The sequence below is a fragment of the Cydia pomonella genome, chromosome 9 (genome assembly GCF_033807575.1).
Source record: "Cydia pomonella isolate Wapato2018A chromosome 9, ilCydPomo1, whole genome shotgun sequence".
Lineage (NCBI taxonomy): Eukaryota > Metazoa > Arthropoda > Insecta > Lepidoptera > Tortricidae > Cydia > Cydia pomonella.
The window spans coordinates 20,967,249-20,983,761 of NC_084711.1; the positions used below are offsets into that span (position 1 = coordinate 20,967,249).

The 16,513-nt window shown below is 40.5% G+C and overlaps 1 protein-coding gene and 1 non-coding gene across 5 annotated transcripts in view; one reads left to right on the forward strand and one right to left on the reverse strand.

The window, feature by feature from the left end:
* Window positions 1-16,513, forward strand: part of LOC133520942 (integrin alpha-8) — a 229,797-nt gene that overhangs the window by 162,200 nt on the left and 51,084 nt on the right. The window lies entirely within an intron of this gene.
* Trnap-ugg (transfer RNA proline (anticodon UGG)) lies at window positions 3,487-3,558 on the reverse strand. Its single transcript has one exon. It is a non-coding gene; the product is annotated as a tRNA-Pro (tRNA).

Sequence of the window (16,513 nt, forward strand, 5' to 3'; positions counted from 1 at the left end):
CTTTCAATATATTTCAGAAACCAATTTAAAGCTATATGTTATTTATACAGTAGTCATCAGAAATTAAGAGGCTGTCAACACCCAATGTCCCTGAAATTGATGTTACTTAAACAGTTTTTTAAGAAAGACTATTTGTTTTAGTCAAGTAAGAAAAATATATGTTCATATTAATTATATTTCAAAGACCGTGGTTGTACTCGATACATGATTGAACGAAATCGGCTCGATAGAAAATAATTGCAAAGATTGGTCTTAAAATCGTAATTAAACGGTTTTATGTCTTTATTGTTTTGACTTATGGGTCTGCAATTAAAATCACAATTTCAAAACATTTATATCTAAACCGCTATTGAGTAAAATATTACACTAATAATCCACTTTTTTTTATTTAAATATTTTTCTTATTATTCCCTTGCCCAGGCCCAGTAACATGCGACAGTGCTTTCTCATTTACTCCGATACAAATAGACAGTGTGCGCGCTTTAGGTATTGACAGCCTCTTAAGGAGCGCCCAAGGCGCTTACAAATTTCTGAACACACCTCTATTGCCAAGGCTTGTTTGTTCAGATATTTGTTAACACCTTGGCCGATTTTTCTATGTTCACAGCAGACACGTACACCTAAATGTTAACAATGAAAACCCACCGAGTTTCTTAGTATTTATATAAAAGATCGACAGCGTAGGGTAGTTAATAGTATGAACATGAGTTGACACTTGACTTTTACGCTAACTCGATCGCAGTCCATCTCGCTCGCACTAATGTCAAATGCCAACTGGTAACCGTGGTGGTGGATTAAAAAAAAACTGGCAATTGATTATTTTCTTAATAATTTTGCTTTCATCTGGCACCAATGCTATTAAAGAATGAACAATTATTTTTTTACTGAACCCATTCAATACTCCACGCTTGACCTCACTTTTAGTTCATTAAATCTCAATCACTATTATGTGCCGATGATCCGTAGAGCCTTTGTCTTCGTGTTGTGATGGTTATTGACGAAAACTCATTTGTTGTGTGCTCAGTTGATTAAAGTCTTAAACGCCGAAAACGTTATGTTAAACAAAAGTGATTTCGAAATAGAGGTGTATTGTCAAAGAAAACTTTGTAGCCACGTTTTACTGCCATCTTTAGACACATGATTAAAATTTTTAGAACGCCATTTGACTTTGATCCTTATTTTTTTTATACTACGTCGGTGGCAAACAAGCATACGGCCCGCCTGATGGTAAGCAGTTTCCGTAGCCTATGTAAGCCTGCAACTCCAGAGGAGTTACATGCCCTAACCCCCTCCCACCCCTCGTTGAGCTCTGGCAACCTTACTCACCGGCAGATCTCACTTTAATCCTTATTCTCATCTTTTACGGATATGACAGAATGTGTTAAAGTTAAATATCAAGAAGTGGCAACAGCTTACCGGGTATAACCTAAAGGTTATGGCGCCATCGCTCGAAACGATGTCGCCATACCTTTGGCTTTTGATCTATTAGATGGCGCCACCTTTTGATATTTAACAAATTTGACAAATCTCATTAAAGAATAAGGATCAAAGTCAAATAGCGTTCTAAAAGTTTTAATCATGTGTCGAAAGATGGCAGTAAATTTACTGTGGCCACAAAGTTTTCTTTGACAATCCACCTCTATTTCAAATTATCTTTGGTTAAACTAAGCTTCTTAAAAGTAAGGGTCGAGAAAATGTTTTGTCGATTTAAAAAGTTGTTATCGTTTCTCCATTTTCCCATCACTAGTATCTACTTTTATCATATGTGCCCCGTGCGTAAGCTAAAAGTATAATGGTCCCGTAAAGTTAAAGGTTTTGAAAAACGACGGTAACAGTCTATTGATCAGAATGATTTTTATTTCAAATCGATAATAGGTAATCCAGGAATTTAGGGGCTTTTAAAGTCAGGATGTGGTACGGGAAATGTAGGTCGTAAAGGCAAAACATGCATACGGAAAACATGTCTCGTAAAGCATTGGTAGTATGTTTGGACTTGGCGATGCGTTGAATATTTTGATGATGATGGTATCCTGTTATCCCTCATCAGGGACATAGGGCTCTCAGCATGAATTTCCATTTTTCACGGTCCAGCGCGACGTTCTCCAGCTCCGCCCTGCCGAGGCCAACTGATACTTACTTACCTAGTGGTGTGGCGCAGCGACCCAAAGTGGATCTTGGCTTCCGACACCAAAGACCGCCATGCTTCTCTGTCCAAAGCCGTTTCTGCCCAGTCAACGGCGCCGAGTTCGCTAAGGTCTTTTTGCACTTCATCTCTCCAGCGGTATCTAGGGCGTCCAGACGGTCTTCGGCCATTTGGAACTCCAGCCAACTGAAGCAGCCTCTTTTTCCACTGTGCGTCGAATGTTTTAATTAACATTATTAACCTGTGACATCATGTAAACTGCAAATGCAATACGTGACTTCCTGTCCACAATCACAATCAATTAATATTAATTGCCTGTTACAACCATTTCATTAGCACTTAAGCGGACGTGATCTGCCACGGCGGTCCTTAAGAAGATAAGATCGGATAAGATAACAATTAAGATATCTGATCCTGTCAAACGTCTACGTTGGTCTTCAACTTCATTCAAAGAAATGGGTATAAAAAATACAAGTTACAAAAATAAGCAAGATGTGAAGGGTTCCAGTAAAAGGTTTGGTGGACATTTTAAGTTGACGCATCGTTATACAATAAAATCTAAAAATGCGGCGCTTGCTTTCATCCCGATGCTTCGCGCGTAGTGAATTTGCTTTTGCGCTGGCTTATGATGAGGAGTCTTAACCTATACGTCACTTCTCTACGTGCATATATATTACATGAGAAGGATAACGTCATTTCTCTACGTATTACATGAGAAGGATATACGTAGGTAGTACGTATGTTTTCCGTCAATGGTTGGCGAACATACAAATCATAGACGTGTAAGCAGCTATCCTCGGAGGACAATGGGGCATTCATTATCGCGTCGCCACATTATATTATTGCGCGCCCGTGGGGAGGGTGGGGTGTAAGTGATAAGCTCGATAAAAAAACTTTTTTATCACATAAGCACGTGAAGGCTCTGGAAAAAGCGCTGGTGACCTAGCAGAAAGAGCATGCGACTTGCAATCTGGAGGTCGCGGGTTCAAACCCCGGTCGTACGAATGAGTTTTCGGAACTTACGTACGAAATATCATTTGATATTTATCAGTCGCTTTTCGGCGATGGAAAACATCGTGAGGAAACCGGACTAATTCGAATAACACCTTGTTTACCATCTGGGTTGGATTGGAAGGTCAGATGGCCGTCGCTTTCGTAAAAACTAGTGTCTACGCGGATTCTAGGGATTAGTTGCCAAGCGGGCCCCAGGCTCCCATGAGCCGAGGCAAAATGCGGGACAATGCGAAAAAGCACGCGAAGGCTCTCTTTAATTTAAGAAAACGTCTTATCTTTAATTTGGATAATGGGCTGGGTAGTACTCGGTGAAGTATCTGCCAAAAATAGGGCACGACCGGGATTTGAACCCGGGACCTCTCACACCCAAAGCGAGAATCATACCGCTAGACCATCATGCCACCTGAAAGGCTTCATGAAAAACCTTATTTCCTGAAATGTGTATGGTTTATAACACTTGTACATACAGATGATTTTATTGACAATATTCGCTGTGCGACTTTACATACACATTTAAAAATGAGTAATATCTAAGTATTATTTATTGAAAAGCTTTCTTCCACATCTATTCCAGTAGCATTCCAGTCCAGTGATCGAATCCAGCACTGGAATGTTGTGAACCGGCACTGGAATATACTCACTCTAATGAGCATTCCAGTCCATTGACTGGATTGACGGTCTACTTTTTGCTTCCAGCTCGCCCAAGCCATGACCGCTTCAACAACTCTTTAATGACTGGAATTAATGTAAACGATATGATCCAGTCCAGTACTAGTTTCGAACACTGGACTGGAATGCTACTGGAATAGATGTGAACCGGGCATTACGATTAAAACAATTGATCAAACAGTAAATTTATTTACTTTCAATACTGAGGTATTGACGTCACAGCGGTGTTCAATTTTATGTGGCTGGCACTAGTGATAAATAACACCTCTTGGAAATAGGCTGAAGAAAAATACTACTGCAGTCGCAATTGGAATGCAACATTTATGTGCAATTGCGAGAATATTTAGTGACGAAACAAGTCGTCGTGGAATGGGTACTTTCTATTTGGTAGAAAACCAACAGCATAATGAGAAAAATGGCGGAATTTGAAACTTAGATCAGTTAATTCTCTTTTAAAATCGCGACAGTCGCGATGTAGTGACATATTATAAAACAAGGTCCCCCACCGCGTCTGTCTGTCTGTCTGTATGTTCGTAATAAACTCAAAAACTACTGAACGTATTTTCATGCGGCTTTTACGTATCAATAGAGTGATTCTTGAGGAAGGTGTAGGAGTATAATTTGTATACTCGTGCGAAGCCGGGCGAATCGCTAGTCTATATTTAATTTAGCAAAACTGCAAATGTTTATATTAAGGAAAAAATTAAATATTCACCGCTTCTTGAATACAAAAATGCATCGCTTTTGAGTCTTACCTAAAACGGAAAAAAATTCCATTCTTCTTTTGATATAAAAAATCTTATCGCGTCACACTTCTAACTTGCGCGGAACCCTAAAGGAAATGTGCATCTCATGCGCACTCTAAATCGGCGATTTGTCTGCGCCGTGGACACTCGAATACCACCATTTATGGGCTCTACACATACTGACCGGCAAGGGAATGAAACGCATACCCAGACCGTGTTCAAGGAATTAACTTTCGATAAATATCTACATGTCGGCGGCCGATCGTAAGATCAGGCAGATCGTAATGTTCCTGTGTATACCAATAGATAGGTAGGAAAGGTTCGTTAGGTTGCTTCAGATGCCCGTAGGGCAAACTGTACAGAAATAGGAGGCCGAGGCTCTAAGCCCTAAGTTGTTAATGTGTGAATGTCACGCCCTCGCCAGACAAAGAATAACGGGCTTTGGAGCAGGCTATCTGGAACTAAAGGAATTCAAAAAGCTACCCATAAGCTCCATTATCCGGCATATGGAGATGATCAAAAAAGCTCTTGAGTAGCTGACGGATCTTTCCTTAGGGGGCAACTACACAAAAGATCCCTATGGGTCACAGTGTATCCGCAAGGGTCCCCGAAAATTAGAAGATAAGATAAGATAAGCCCTAAGTTGACGTTAGGGAACGGAACAAAGATTTTCACGTTTCACGACATGCCTAGGAATTTCACATGAAATAATTAAAATGAGTACCCTTTTATGTGGATAGGGGCTAGCATGCACCGGACCCAAAATAGGCTTGGAGAGCACTGGTGAAGATTGTCCGCAGTCGTCACGTCCCTCAGCCATGAGGATACGACAAGGAAGAAGAAAGGAAGGGTTAAATAAGAAAATTAACGTTTATAGCCCTTAAATTTTTGGTAAGATTGCGGGTCACTTCTGGATGAGATTAGCTCAGGACCGGGGCATGTGGCGTACTGGAAGAGAGGCCTATGCTCAGCAGTGTGGCGATACAGGGCTGATATGATGAACTTTTTGGTGTGTCTACAGGAAAAAAGTGGACATAGTTTTGAGCTTGACCCAACTGCTATAATAATTAGCTTCTCCATAGTAATTGGCCACTCTTAACATTTCAGAAAGAAACAAGGCAATACACAAGTTTTGCTTAGTTTGGGGCTAGGTTGACCTGTCCCCAAAAAATCCCCCCAAACCCCCAAATAGTTATTCATTTATAATAGAAGTCTTATTGCTAAGGGTGGCCAAATACCTATAGCAGTCACCCCGTAAGTGGCTCTGTGAGTTGTATGCCTCGCGAGAATAACTTAACACTGAAGACCTTAAAATCGATAAGAAAATCTGTTTAAACATCTTCTTTCATTTCTTGTTAAACATAAGACCTTTATTCCTATCTAAAACAATCGTCTTCATACACAATAGCCTCGTTGCATTTGCCTCGCATTGAAGGCAGCCATAACGGTCGAGGCAACCGCCGTTTAGCCATATTGGACAAATAGCCCGCCATAAGGGTTTCAATGGCTATTGTCAAACATATAGGAATGGACTCGTTCTCGTTACGTATGTGGGAAAATGGGGCTGTTCTCTATTCGGCAAACACGCAAAGACATATGACGTAGAATGACGTTGTTTTAAAGTACATATATCTTTGTTAGGTTTGGGAATGCAATTCAGTTGTATTTTTGTGTTATTTTAAGGGTTCCGTACCCAAAGGGTAAAACGGGACCCTATTACTAAGACTTCACTGTCCGTCCGTCTGTCTGTCTGTATGTCCGTCTGTCACCAGGCTGTATCTCATGAACCGTTATAGTTAGACAGTTTAAATTTTCACAGATGATGTATTTCTGTTGCCGCTATAACAACAACCACTAAAGAGTACGGAACTCTCGGTGGGCGAGTTCGACTCGCATTTATCCGATTTTTTTTTGTTCTTCCTTAGACTCGTTTTTACTTTTTTGGCTGGCAAACGCGCAGCTGAATCGCCCGATGCTAAGCCATTACCGTCGCCCATGAGATATCCATGAGACCGTAGGAGTTGCAAGTGTGTCGCCAGCCTTTAAGAGGGGGTACGCTCTTTTCTTGAAGGTTTGAAGGTCGTATCGGTCCGGAAATACCGAAGGCGACAGTTCATTCCACAGTTTAGCTGTGCGAGGCTCTGGGAGGTGTGTGGGAGGCAGGAATTTTTCAGCGCAAACAGTACACTAGAGACTTTTAACCCCCCTTATGCCGGAATGTGGATCCATGCAGTTTCCTTTTAATTATTTTAAGAGTCCAGCCCTAGCAGTACGTGCCCAAGAGGGCACATACTGCTAGGGCTACCTCGGTTCGCCGGGGTCTCTCCCAGAAGTCGTCGGCAACATCAAGGGTCTGCTAGGCTTCCTGGTAGAGTTAGGTTGGCAAGAGTAGTGCCGAGAACCCACCACGCAAAATAGGTGCGATAATATGACGTCGAGTTGCGGAAACCAAGCTCGCGAATACCTATATAATCTATAAGAGTTCAACTCTACGGTTCTGATATGGAAGCTTATATCTCTGTGTGACCGATCCCTCCCCATGAATAAAATAGGCAAGCTTCGTGCATGTAAGCGATGACAGGATAACGCGGTGTTGTAGCTTACAAAAGCGCTCCATTGTGCGCACGGGCACGCGCCTGTGACCGAGCTCGCTAGGGTTGCTATGTTTTACGTTGAGATATTAAAATGGGTCGAATCTTTTTGTCAGATTTTAATAAAAATTGTTGGTAAGTTTGAAGAGCTCCTTTCTTTTTGGGCGGTTAAAATACGAAATCCTAATTCAGGACAACAATTCGTTAAGTTACGAAACTATCATGCGTTTTCGCAACTCAGATAATTATTTTGTAGGACAGTAAAATTGCTTCTATTGTCATGGCGTTAGAGTGCATGTTCAGATATTTTTAAGCACCACAGCCACTTCAATATATCTTATGGTGACTGTACCGGGATGTGTGATGGCGTACACGAAGGGAGACATCAGCAGTGGACGACAGGTGGCTAAAATGATGACAATGATGATGATGAATAACACTAGACCCTACTCAGTGTTGTGTTGCTGCCGGTGAGTAAGGTTGTCAGACCTCAACGAGGGTGCGGGGTGTTAGGATCGGCAACGCGTGACACCACTGGAGTTTCAGGCGTCCATAGGCTACGGAGACGGCTTACCATCAGGCAGGCCATATGCTTGTTTACCACCGACGTAGTATAAAAAAATAGTAGGGATTATTTATATATTTCAGAGACAACCCTAAAAGTTTATCAAGAGGGCGGGGCGGCTCCGGCGCATGCCGTTAATTATATTGATTATAGGTGTTTTATCAACTTTAACTATTATGTGAGGATACTCATGTCATAGCTATGTACTCGTTTTACTTTTAAGACATTAATGAACCTTTTTGGATATCTTGTTAGTCTGTTGTGTCCCACAGCTGGACAATGGATCTCTTTCTTCCACGCGTCACGGTCTATGGCAATATTAGGGCATTTCCGAAAGACGTCAAGATCATGCCGCCATCCCCTTCGAGGTCTGCCGTGACGCCGCACTATGATTGGTGTCCACTCGGTAGTTTGGCCCACAAGTTGTTGGCGTACGGCAGACGTGTCCGGCCCAGTCCCATTTAAGCTTGGCGGGTGTCAGCGCTGTGTCGGCTACTTTGGTTTTATACGGATTGACTAAAATTGGGGGGTAATCTGTCTCCGACGGTAATTACTTGCCATTTCCAATTCGTCTGCTGTTTTGCCTCCTAAGTCTGAATGGTTTCACTTATTATATATAACACACCTTAGAACCTAAATGGTCGCGTACTGTGCGGTTCAAGAGGAATTTCCTCCCGCAGACGCTCCGGCTGTGGAATGAGCTCCCTTCCGAGGTTTTCCCGAGGGTCTACAGTATGGGGTTCTTCAAAAAAGGAGTGTACAGGTTTTTAAAGGGTCGGCAACGCGCATGTATCACCTCTGTAGTAGCAGGCGTCCATAGGCTGCGGTGACTGCTTACCATCAGGTGGGCCGAAAGCTTGTTTGCCACCGTCGTGGTATTAAAAAAAAATATGAACAAATTTTTAAAAATATTTTAGTTTCTATTTGTCGCTTACCGACCTTTATTTTAAAAGCGATGGTAGGGTAGCGGTGAGAGCATGCGACTTACAATCCGGAGGTCGCGGGTTCAGAGTAGGAAACCAGACTAATCCCAGTAAGGCCTAGTTTACCCTCTGGGTTGGAAAGTCAGATGGCACTCGCTTTCGTAAAAACTAGTGCCTACTCCAATTCTTGGGATTAGTTGCCAAGCGAACCCCAAGCTCCCATGAGCCGTGCGTGGCAAAATGCCGGGACAACGCGAGGAAGATGATCTACTTATATTTTAGAAGGATGGCGCGCTAGGTCTCAGATTGCAAAGTTGATATTTTTGAGGTTATGCATGATGAAGATAACATAACTGTGGGTCTACATCTTTTCTGGTTCATTCTTTAAGACAACTGTATTTTTTTCAAAATCCCACGACTATAATAGTCGCAGACAAACGGATAAGCACAAGTTCGCAACAGTTCTAATTCAGCATCATATTAGGAATCCACGGTACTACTGCTCTGTTTCAAAACGTCGTATCTTCATACAAGCTTTCTTTTGAGTTACGACTTTTTTATCAATAGAGTGGGATAGAGATGCTGCTTTATTCCAAAACGTCGTATCTTTATACTAGCGCTCTACTGAGTTACGACATTTAGTTAAATATAGAGGGATAGGAATCTGTTCGCGCTAATGCCGATCCTATCGGCTTGAGTTACGACAGACCCTGAGTTCCAAGTAGTATTCCTAATCGTACCCGCATAGTTACAAAAACCAGTATTCGAATGGGACCTTAAAAGTCTCAAAACCTCATTCGCAAGTCTCGAATGCCGTCAAAAACGTGGCGGCTGGCGTTTAGAGAAAAGTAATTTTAAAGCAAGATATCGATTAAATTTTCTTGAGGTCTGTAATTATCAAAAGATTAATTTAAAATGCTTATGCTACATAAAAAATACTTAATGTTGACTCTGTCTTTTTAACATTTTTATGAAGGAACCCTCTTTTAGCAAAAAAAAATAGCTTCGCGACCCTTCCTTTCTACTTTTTTATAACCTATATAACTTTTTCTTTTTGCTCCATGATCCCCCGTTACTTCTTTATAGAGACTTCAAACTCACATATTAAAAACTGCCCCATTCAAAGACCTGTGCACACCGAACGCGTGTGCATATACGAGCACGTGCGCGTTGTAATATACAGATCTTTATAAAATACGGCACACCGCTTGCGTGACGTGTGCATGCACGGTTCCAACATTTTAGCGCACGCTTACGTCTACGCACACGCATGCTCTGGTCTTTAGCCAGCCTGTGAACTGGGAGGGGGGGGGAGGCAAGTTGATTTCGCTGGAGGCCTGGGGGGGAGGGGGGTCAGGGGCCGCAAAGGGGCATTGAATGTGAAATTTTAGCTCCAGGCGGGGGGGCTGCCCGTACCTGCCGACGTCCATGCTGGATCGTTTGAGCCGCATAATCTGTATGGGGAGTGAATAAAGTCAGGTCAGCCGTGAACGCAGGCCTTATTGCTGTCCCTAATAGAATTCATGTGCGATTCGCTCCTAGATTCAGATAGCTCGCTAATTTGAAATAAAAGGGGAAACGATTATTCCATTGTTTCCAATTATAGGTATTTATTTGTTCTTCGTGACACGAAATGAAAGATAAAATCCGGTTGCGGTAGCATACGTCCCAATTTTCTTAGTTTCTGAATAAAGGTAACATTCGGATGTCAACTGCAGCTGCGTTACTGCTATGACGCCAATGTATCAATTTCGTTGATAAAATGAGTGATGGATGGATCCTCGAATTCACTAAACTTTACTCGGCCATGAAAGACAAAATTGGCATGACGGGTGTTTTCGGACTTTCGGGTGCGTCATCAATCATCATCCCTCGCTACTGTAGGACCTTTTACTACGAGAGACGAAGGGCAAGTGTCTGTTGCAAATTGAACAGTTTGCAACAGACACTTGCCCTTCGTCTTCCGGTTATAGGTAGTTTTTTTCCTCGTCCTTCACAGTCACTAGGAAAAAAACTACTTATAACCGAGAGGTTTGAGTTGCAATAGTTAGAAAAATTGAAGTCAGAAATTTACTTAAGTGTAACGTTGGACAACTGATAATAAAAATGTGTATAACTTATTTAGTTGGTAGTACAGTGTAGCCTTAAAATGTGAAAACACATTTTTGCGTTAATTCAATATTTGACCGAATAATGAAATATTTTGACGACCGGTTTGGCCTAGTGGGTAGTGACCCTGCCTACGAAGCTGATGGTCCCGGGTTCAAATCCTGGTAAGGGCATTTATTCGTGTGATGAGCATGGATATTTGTTCCTGAGTCATGGGTGTTTTGTATGTATTTAAGTATTTATACATAATTATATATTATATATATCGTTGTCTGAGTACACTCAATACAAGCCTTATTGAGCTTACTGTGGGACTTAGTCAATTTGTGTAATAATGTCCTATAATATTTATTTATAATAATAATAATTCAGCCTATATACGTCCCACTGCTGGGCACAGGCCTCCTCTCATGCGCGAGAGGGCTCGGGCTATAGTCCCCACGCTAGCCCAATGCGGATTGGGGACTTCACATACACCTTTGAATTTCTTCGCAGATGTATGCAGGTTTCCTCACGATGTTTTCCTTCACCGAAAAGCTAGTGGTAAATATCAAATGATATTTCGTACATAAGTTCCGAAAAACTCATTGGTACGAGCCAGGATTTGAACCCACGACCTCCGGATTGAAAGTCGGACGTCATATCCACTCGGCCACCAGCGCTTCTTTAAGTTAACATATTTATTTAAGTATTTATTTATTTTATTTTATTTATTTGGATAAAGGAGTATCTATATTTCTCTAAACAACTCCGTAAACACAATCACACTCACACTAAACCGTTAAACGCCGGATAAAATCGCAAGTCCGTTAACGGCCTCTCCTAATCCGGCACTACAGTTACATGAAAAAACGGCCCTTTTGCAGAACTCCCGTCATTGGGTAACGGGCGCGCAATTAGTGCGGCAAAAACGCAAGGATGCGTACGGACTTATATGCTCTCTCTTGATCTACACCCTTTTACTTACCATGTTTTAGAGTATTTTCGGTGTCATATTAAAAATCGCAGACTTATATGACGACCGGTCTGGTTAGTGGGTAGTGATAGTGACCTTGCCTATGAAACCGATGGTCCCGGGTTCAAATCCTGGTAAGAGCATTTATTTCGTGTGATGAGCACGGATATTTGTTCCTGAGTCATGGGTGTTTTCTATGTATTTAAGTATTTATAAATATTTGTATATTATATATATCGTTGTCTAAGTACCCTCAACACAAGCCTTAATTGAGCTTACTGTGGGCCTTAGTCAATTTGTGTAATGATGTCCTATAACATTTATTTATTTATATGTATTTAACCCTTAACGCATGTTATAAAAATATTCTGTTTAAATTTGAACTTTAATAGCTGTCAATTGAATATTATAACTGCCATATATGGGTGCATATGCGGTAAATGGTTAAGTATTTGTATATATTATATATATCGTTGTCTGAGTACCCATAACACAAGCCTTCTCATGCTTACCGTAGGACTTCGTCAATTTGTGTAAGAATGTCCCTGTAATATTTATTATTTATATGGGATGTAGACACAGAAGCAGATGTTTTAAGGTTTAAGGTACTGTTCTGATTCAGACTACACCAGCATTACAGCAGCAGTACTCCAGCGCGACGTCACTGCCGACTGCATTGCTGCCGCAAATGTCAAAAATCCAGCAACATCGATTGACATTTGGGATAAAAATCAGTCGGCAGTAATGTCGTGCTGATATGCTGCCAGTGTCAACCACGTTGTTGTCAAAATTTGACATTTAATGGGACATCTTGACTTACTTGACGGGTTGTCGTTGAGATTCAAGATGGCGAACACGTCTCTAGAATATTTTTTTGTGTTTTGCTCATTCATGTAGTTTAAAGTGTAATATTGATAGCTTATTATGCAGTGAACTATCGTAGAAGTGTGCAGCTAATGAAAAACTAATTGAAACGCGTTTAACCATATTTTAATCAACACCCGGCAATCCATCGTGGCTTTTAGTAAAGTCCAGCTATCTCTTTACTCAAAGCAACTACCGAACAACGTCATGCTCTACGAGCACACTTAAAACTTACAACATAACTTGACATTGGCAAAATCATCATAGATTGGATGGAAGCCATATTTTAAAAGAAGAAGAAGACTTACTTTACTTATTGTCCTATGTCCCCTAAACACCCCTATAATGGAACAGGCACCAGTAATGGGATGGTATGGACAAATCCTGTAAAACAAGTATTTACCATCAATTTTTAATCGCTGGGAGTATTTTACCATAAGCAAGAGCCAAAGAGCTGCTTAGGTTTAATTTTTCATTGATATTTGTTAGTTTGATAATTAATGGCGCCATACAACCCATGACTGGAGCAAGAAACCACAGTTTTAATTGGTTAATAATATTGAAACCAATTACAGTAGCTTTCATTAAATAAATAGAAAACATAAAGGACGAATTGGACATTCAACTTTAAAAGCGTAAAGCGGTAGAAATTTGACGGGTGTCGGTAAAATATCAATACTCAAAATTTTCTCTTAAATGTCCCATGATTGGTGCCGTTAACATACAAGCACGTTATTAGAACGTCACCACAACTTTTGTTATAGAAAACTGCGCCACTTTTGTCCCAGGACAGAACAACAACGCAAACAAGTTGACCTTAGTGAAATTACGAGTCCCAAATAAATAGACATTAATTGTTAACCTATTTAGGGTTCAAGCTAAATTGGTTATCTATACCAACGGTATGAAATGTCCAATACCCTAAATGGCTTATCAATTAAAGTCCATGACAGTACATACTTATAAAAAAATTGTTTAATGTTAATTTTTCGCTAATACGTATCAAGTTTTGTAGTGCCTGCTCTTTTATTTTATTTATTTAGACAATATTTAAACCACATTTAACACCGTAAGGTTGCCCATTCACTATTCTCTATAGTATTGTCCGATAACTAAACTTTACTCCTTACACATATCGCCTGAGTATGTTTTTCTGCGCCTAGATCCGGAACGTAACGGGGCTGGTGCAGCTTTTTACCCACTTCCTAAAAAGGGAGGTGAGATTCTTGAAAATTAACTGCATTCAGTACGGTAAGGTTTACCGATAGGTTGTACGGCCTTTTAAAAGGCACATACCGTATTGATGGGAGATATTTTTATCATGAGTATTGGTGAAATGATTTTTAATAGCTCGTTGACTATCAATACCTGAACTTATGTGCCATAATTATGAATAAATTAGCTAGAATTAAATCACGAAAACATGTCTAATTTTCATTTATTTTCAATTGTATTGGGAGCGTGCACGACTGTCACGCAACCTAGTGTCCGCAAGTCTAGGGGAAAACGTCAATTCACTACATCTTATAAAACTACTCCAAAACTAAAAACTACTGAACGGATTTTCATACGACTTTCATCTATCAATAGAGTGATTCTTGAGGAAGGCTTAAGTATATAACTTGTTAAGGTTTTGTGTAAATTGTTTGAAATATAACGATGTTGTCGGAAAAAATCACGCTGGCTAGGAGCTTTCATCGAAAACGCTGCCTGCTGTGGGGTTTTTTCTCATTCATAGGTCTACAAAAAAGTCCGCGATGATAAATGTCTATCTTTTAAGGATAACATACTATACATATTCGTAACTTCTAGAAAAAGATCACGTAATATGTGGCATTTGCAAAGCTATTTACATGGATACATTATTAACAATTATTAAAATAAATACGTTAGTTATATTAAGCATTTCATACAGCTTACAATGGTCCCTTACACCATACAATTTAAATGAATATTTCAGGAGTAATCGTAAATCAAAGTTTCATTTCGAGCCATATAATTGTACGAAATGTTAAAGACGCTATCCGCAGTTAGTTCAAATTTTTACCACCTTATGCGCTGGGATCGCTTTACTTACCCCCACCATGCACTTCGCACGGTCCCAACACCATTAGCCTGCATATCATAGCAGTATAATTTTAGTATAAAATAGCTGGTAACATAGCTGAAGGATATGACATAGAGAGAAGGATATGACAGAATTTTTTAAACACAAGTAATTTTCGGAGTTATTGAGATGGATGGACGGAGTGCCCTATTTGTTTATTTCCTTCTAATTTCTTGACGCCTTTTCTTACCCCTTTATAAGGGTGTCAAAAATTATGCAAAATTGAACTCTATCACTTTGTAATATAGTTCGAAATCAGGTGGGAAATGCTGGGGTCGTGATCCCGAATGACAAAAATGTGTGGAGATGGTCATACTGAACAAGATTTCCCATGGAACTAGCCACAAAGTCGCGAAAAACAATCTAAAGAACACATTGAGGGCCTTTTTTTTTTTTGACGGAGTGGGAATGCATTTACGCACGGTGTGTGGGACTCGCCGCTCCTTTCCCCTCTCCTGGCAAGAGGGGGGGAGAATTTGGCCCTACCCACTAAAACCACACCGGCGTTTCACCCACTTTGCCGTTTATGAGGGCGCACTGGGATCGATGACATTCCACCATGGCGCCCTCCGGCACATTGAGGGCCTGACGTAGACTAACGGCGCGATTCGAAGAATGATTAAGACACGTTTAAGATATTGGAGAGATCTTTAAAACATCGATAACTAAACGACATGTCAAAATTGACGTTTATTTAGATTCCGCTGTGATCCCAATAAGATCTATCTACGATATTTCTAACGTCAAAGTGACATTGGTTGCGGAGCTGCTTCTGTCATTTATACGACATGCAAACGATATCTAAATGAGAACTTATCTAAACCACAAATTATCGTTATCGTATCTCACTCTTCGAATCGGGACGGAATTATATGGTGGCTCTGCCTATAAAGGCTTAATAAAATAAATAAATTGCGTTGATCTTCCTAGACAGCAATGGTGCCGTTTGAACAGACTGAGAACGGGACACGGCCGAAGCAACTACTTTTTGCACAGGTGGGGATGGAAGGACTCAGCATTGTGTGAATGTGGTGAAGAGACACAAACCATGGAACACATTATCCAGCGCTGTCCTCTGCATTCATACTCTGGACCACCGGAAGACCTGCTATATCTCACAACCCATGCAGCTGCATGGCTGAACACACTGAATGTTGACATTTGACCTTATCATGTTGTAATTTTTAAATTCTAATTGATTGCCTATATGTTATCTACTTGTGCCATACGACTAAAAAAAAAAGTATAAATTACCTCCTTCTGTTCTGATACATTAAGAACAATGTACATGTAACACTAGGCTATCTATACATCCCCTTATCCCATGGCATCGCGTAAATCGCATCGCGTCGGTGTCCGATTGTTTGCGATAATAAATCAGTATGTACGCGCGAACACTGCATTCCACTTAGTGACTGACGTGCGCTTGCGTTGGTTCATTGTGTAGCCATAGATAGCAGGTGCATTACTTTAGCATTAGCTTTAAGTAAGTAAATAATAAACAGTTAGTTGCAAAAAACAAACAGCACGGTAACTACATACATATACATACATACACGTACATACTTATATATAAATTTCGTAGAGCATTCTTTATGATAAGATGCGTAACGAACGATGTACCTATAACTTGTCGCAAAATTTACCGGCGACTATGATCATAATATCTCTTTTACCCTTGTTAAAACCAACCAAGAGTGAAAGAGATGGCATCATGACCTGACTCGGTACGTAGTTTTGCACCAATTAGTTTCGTTGTTCACTCAGAAATGAGTAAAAGAAAAAAAATGAGTTAAGGGCACTGTAAAATTCAGGGAATTTGACCCA